At 38.5% G+C, this 5,921-nt stretch overlaps 1 pseudogene; it reads right to left on the bottom strand.

Annotated features, from left to right (window-relative positions):
- Positions 1 to 525: 525 nt before the first annotated feature.
- LOC149015894 (putative pectinesterase/pectinesterase inhibitor 51 pseudogene) lies at positions 526 to 2,157 on the bottom strand (annotated as a pseudogene).
- Between the last annotated feature and the right edge of the window lie 3,764 nt (positions 2,158 to 5,921).

Below are 5,921 nucleotides of genomic sequence, written 5' to 3'. Positions count from 1 at the left end.
TAATATTTATTATGGATGTCCATTACCCTAAAGAGATTGTACTTCCAATTGAAGATCTCAATTACCTCATGATGCAATATTGGTGAAGATCACAACCATCTCATTACACAATATTGGCAGTCAATATTTCCATTCTATGCACCTTCTATCTTGGGCGGCAATCTATCTTTCCATATCAAGAATATCTTATTGTGTGCAAGAATCATATATTGTATTTCCATATCAGAGTAGATGCTCCTTCTACTATAAATATGTAATGCACTTAACTGGAATGAATTAGTTCGATTGAACTCATCTTGTCTTTCTTCTTTGTATCTAATATATTTTCTCTTTATTTTATAACAATTTTGACATATTAAACTAATTTTTCGTTCCATAATTTATTTTCGACAAAAGTCACTAAACCATTTTTCATTCTTGACCAATAATGAATTCTTGTACTCATTTATTTTAAATAGGCATAATAGAGAATGAGAATTAATACAAAAAAGAGCCTAAGTCTACTTCCACAGAAGATTTTTCTTTTCAAGGTTTCTGCTTTACATGGTGCCAGCCATCCAGTTGAATGAATTTCTGTGGAGAATAAACAGAGACATGTTCCTCCGGTATCTGACTAGTCCAGTTCGCCCTCCCTGTTATATTTGCACCACAGACCGAATTCCGGAACTCACCATAATAGAGTTTAGACAGGGAAGTGTCCGCCCACGTCAACCAACCGTCTGGTGTAATGAGAGCTTCCAAATTACAATGTATGAATACTGTTCTTGAATACTCCTTCCATGGCCTCCCCAAGTAGTTCCGGTGAACCTTTGTATTATTGTAGTACAATTTCATGTATTCGCCTGTTCCGTTTACAGTGCAATTCCGGAAAACGAACCCTGTGGATTGGGCCGGGTCGGTCCGACCATGGGCTGTTACCGTATTTTTCTCGCCTTTCTCTGGGTTGACCTGTCGAGGCCGGATCAAAATCATGCACTCTTCGAACACAGCCGCGGAGTTTCCGAAGATGAAGTCCACATTGCCTTCAATGCGGCAGCCCTTGTAGTACTGACGCAAGGTGTAGGCATAGAGAGTGTCTTGGTTGCCGAGGAGCTCACAATTCTCTATGATCGATTGGTCGCTGTCCAACAGTAATGCCACGGCTTGATGCTTATCCGGTCCGGCCGTGTTCTGAATGGTTAGGTTCCGAGCCATAAAACCATCCCCTAACACCGTAACGGTTGCTGAAGTATAGGTGGTGACGCCCGGCATGCCAGCGTTCAAGGAGCCCGTAATGACGGTTTTGCCCATACCATCACCGAGAAAGACTAGATTCTTCTTTGTAAGTAGGACGTGTACGATCTCGTCGTACACACCTTTCTTGATATGGATGACGAACTTACGATCTAACCGGTAATTGGGAGCAGCGTCCACCGCCGCCTGCACCGTCGTGTAATTACAACCAGATCCGTCTTTACAGACGGTGACGTCCGCCGTCAAACCGGCTGGGAAACCGCCTCTGAAGGCGGAGCTTGACACTTTAGCGCCAACACCGTCCTCCCAAAAGCCGTTTCTTTCCGTCAACGGAGGTCTCCAGGATTCGAGTTTGTCTCGGAAGAGATCGTAAGAGACCATCATACTGAGAGCATTGCTGGTCAGCGGAATCAACGAGGAGTTCATGAAAGCCATGGTTTGGTTGACCATTTGGTTTACTGTTTGTGTATCGTTGACTACGTACTTCAGGGTTGACCAGCAAGCGTACTGGTAACCGAGTGACGCGCTCATCCAAGCACGGGCGTCCTTGATTTTGCCACGTGGAAAAGCGTCAGCCGCCGATGATAGCCGGTATTCTGAATTGTGTAGAATCCCCATGCAGGACTTGGCCGCAACGGAACGGTTCACGTTGGTGTCGGCAGAGACGTTTAAGATGGTTTTCACCATAGACTGGGCGGTCTTGAGGTTCTCAGCGGAGACGGACATGGCTGCTTGGACGATCTTGATGGGTTTCGCATTCTGGGTAAGATTGGAGCTTTTCAAAGCAGCCTCGCATGTAGCGGGAAAACGTGTTGCATTGCAGGCTTTGTGGATGATCTCAGGAGAGAGTGAAGAGGAGGAGATTGTGAAGAGGAGGGAGAGGAGGGTGAGGAGGGTGAGGCAGATAAGGCAAGGCATGGCGAGAAAGATGATTTGATCTCTGCATGATGAGATGAGATCAGTTTATATATATCTCTAAGGGAAGGCGACTCCACTTGATTTGTAGTTATTAAGGGAAAATTCCCGGTATTAAGTTTTAAAATCTAACAGAGTTTAATTTTGGAAAAAATTATTTAATTTCAGTTTTAATGGCCAAAGGGATTCTAAATCTTCACTTTCTAATTTCTATCTATTTATTTTTATTTCCCTCTCAATTGTCTTAGCTTTATTCCTAAAACAAAGAAAGTGAATTCTTTTCTGTGCTTCTTCCTTGATATTTTAAAATAACTAAATTACCTTCTATTTCTGTCGCTTTAATCTATCTATGTAACTTTTTTTCTTTTTTCTTTTTTATTTTTTCTCCCCTTTCTTTATTTTTCTTCTACTAGCAAAATTCCACCTTCATGTACACATGATTTTTGTTGTTTTTTATTCAATAATTTAGGACCTCTTTGCTAGTTCATATAAAAGCAATTATGGTGTTTCTTAGTTCGAGGAACCTAAAAAATGACAAAAAACTATTTTGTTATCTAATGGGTATTAAAAATTCATTTCATATTGAGAGGGAGTTTTTTTTTTTTTTTTTAAATATTGAACGGAACTTTTATTTAATATATATGAGAAATCTTATTTAATATATTGTATTGGATCTTTTATTCAATATTTTGACAGTTTTTAACTTTTTATTCCCTCAAGAAAGTCATTATGGAATTATTTTCCGAATAACTAAACTAATTAATGCTTTGTGTTATAAAATAGAAAATATATATTAAATATAAGAAAGAAAATTAGGACAAGATAAATTGAACTCTTGTTGAGTTGTGTGCATTACATATTTATAGTAGTAGCATCTTCGTCAATATGGAAATATCAGAATCTACAAGGAAATACAATATATGATTCTTGCATACAATAAGATGATTTTGATATTGAATGATGCATTGTTGTGATATTTAGTTAACATAAGAATGTAATCTCCAAAATTGCACGTTGAGAAACATCTTTTGGTATGATCTCTTTGGGGGTGATAAACATCCGTAATCAATATTATTTATAAAACTCCCCCTTGAATATCCATGAATAAATAACGTACCTCGTTAAAACCTTGTGAGAAAAATCTTAGTGAAGGAAAATGTGAAATCTCTCGAATTTCTTACCCTTTAACCCTTGGTTTCAGGACCACGAACCTGGACCTTAAGTAGACAATAATCGTGGACCATTCAAGTCGAGCCTGAAAGTTTGGAAATGAACCCCATAGGAGTGGATGACCTTGTAAAAGACATGGGAGAGGAGAAATCCAAGGAGTTTGGTGGTTTCCTTCCATGCAAGATCACATCGAAGCTCCAATCATCGCGATAATGCTTAGAAATGTGAGTATTCTTGAAAAACCCTCTTTTCTAACCTAATTTTGATTGTGTTTATTAGTAATGAATGCTAGGTTATGGTTGTTGGAGTGGTTAGGTTGCATTGAATGCTTTTCATTATTTCTTATTGTGTCACATCCCCCTAGCTGGTAACCCAACTGAAATACCCAGAGGTGTAATCCACAGTCCCGAAGATCAAGTCTCAACAATCATCCTCCCACATAGCACAATAGTATAATCATGAGCAAGAAATAATCATTGTACTAATGTAATTAAAAGAATAAACAATGAATGGATCTCAAAAAGATCTCAAAACTAATCAGAGTGCGAAAAAAATGATACCAAAGTAATCAGAGTAAAAGAGTATGCGAAAAATAAACTCTAATAGTCAAACACAAAAGAATAGTAAACTAAAGTATTACAACTGGAATAATTAAAGAAGTCTATCAAACTAATATATATCCTCTAAAGGTTCTTCTTCTTCTTCTTCTTCTTCTTCTGTTCTAGCCTTCTTCTCAGTGGGCTTGTGTACTTGTGGCTTGGGATCAACATCCGGTTCATAATCCTATAAGCGGGCAAGGCATTGTCTATCATTGTTGATCGATGTCGTGATAGTACTACATACTGGTTGTCGAGTCATAACACAGGCCACTATCATCTCCCATTGCTTCCTTAGCTGCATAATATAGGGAAGGGTCCTCCAAACAGGAGCTCGGGATCCCTTCCTTACCTGCATAATCATCTAAACAAATGATTGTTCTCGAAGGGTGAGCTTAAAACAACTCAACAAGTAGTTCAAATATAGATAATCATTATAATCAATATTCAAAAATAAAACATGATGCAATATGATATGAGACAATGTGCAAGTATGCATCTAACTCTAATATATGCTAGTCTCTAGTGGTGGACATGCATTAAGGTAGAACATCTTACTCCTCTAAGCAGTCTCAGTCACTCTCCCTCATGGCTCTTAAGCACGTCTTTTGGGTTCTCCGCGGTAGTTGGGTCAAGGCATCCATCTCATACTATCACCATGGCTGGGTTTTAGGTCACCACTCTCTCACTCCACCATTGGTATGAGTAGTGGCACGTGTCAAGGTTATTCCTAGCCCAATGCACGTCATCTATTGAGTCATATAAAACTTAAGGTCAGATACTTTCCTTACTTGCCTCTCACAATCAGTTTCTGTACCTTTCCCCCTAAAGTCATCGTATCCTATAGCTCCAACCAAATCAGACTATGGATTGTTAACCCTATTGGTCATCCACATATAATAAATGGGAAGCTCTCATATCCTCTCATGGGTTGTCTACCGGTCTTGAGCACCTATGAGCCTAGACTTATTATAATGCAACCTTACTAATAAATGACCCCCTACAATGTGATTATGTCCTCTCATGGATTGGATATCGATTTTGAGCACCCATAGTCCCCATTGCTGCCATGGGTTACTTGGCCTCAATACCCATGCTGATAGGGTGAGATATGACAGGCTTTCTAACCAAACACTTCTAGACCAATCTTAGGTATGACATCCAGTAATCATGGAAAGTGCCAATGGGCATCATAGGAAAGCATCCCATACCACCTCAATTGACATCCCTAGACAGAGATACCAATTGGCATTTCCCATTCCACAATCACAACTTCAGCAATCACATTACAATATAATTCCAAATATAACATTATATCATAATCCATTCCCATTCCAAACATTCACATTCTTAACAAGTATGCATATCATCATTACTATAACCTTATGAAATTACAGAGGCATATCTATCATGAATAATTCCTAAAACAGTAATGTAGATCATGCATTCGAGTTCTATTACAAAATATGAAAGTAACTTATGCTATTTGTAAGTGAACGTCATCACCTTGTTGTCGACTTGTAACCTTCAAATAGTAGACCAAAAGGTAGGTTCAAACTTCACAAATAAACCTAATAATTAGATGATTTAATGTTAGGAACAAAATCTAAAGTTTTGAAAATGAAAAGAGGGCAAAATAGGGCATTTTTCTGTTACTGTACCCTTTGGTCGCTTGGCCTGGTTGCCCGGGCTGCCAAGCCAATCGACCAAGGCTATGTGTACGAACAAACCTAAAATTGGTTGAAAACTCATCGTTTGGGTTCCAAAACACTCTGAAATATTTAGAAAACTTTAAAATAATAGTGGGATACTATCTAATATGATTTAGGCATCAATCATGATCAAAGGAGTGAAAACCTAATGCGTCCTATATTAGGTTTCATTCGAAATCAAACCGCAGATTCACGGATAGACTAGAGTGAATGGGGATTCACTTTAGGACTAAGATAAAAGTGAATGAGGTCTAAAAACAACTTAGAATGTCATCTAGCATTGATTGGAAATCAA

This window comes from Hakea prostrata, chromosome 5 (genome assembly GCF_041222555.1).
Source record: "Hakea prostrata isolate BN-2017 chromosome 5, UWA_Hpros_2, whole genome shotgun sequence".
NCBI lineage: Eukaryota > Viridiplantae > Streptophyta > Magnoliopsida > Proteales > Proteaceae > Hakea > Hakea prostrata.
Note: the sequence above shows the minus strand (reverse complement) of the source record. Positions and strands in the feature narration are given on the sequence as shown.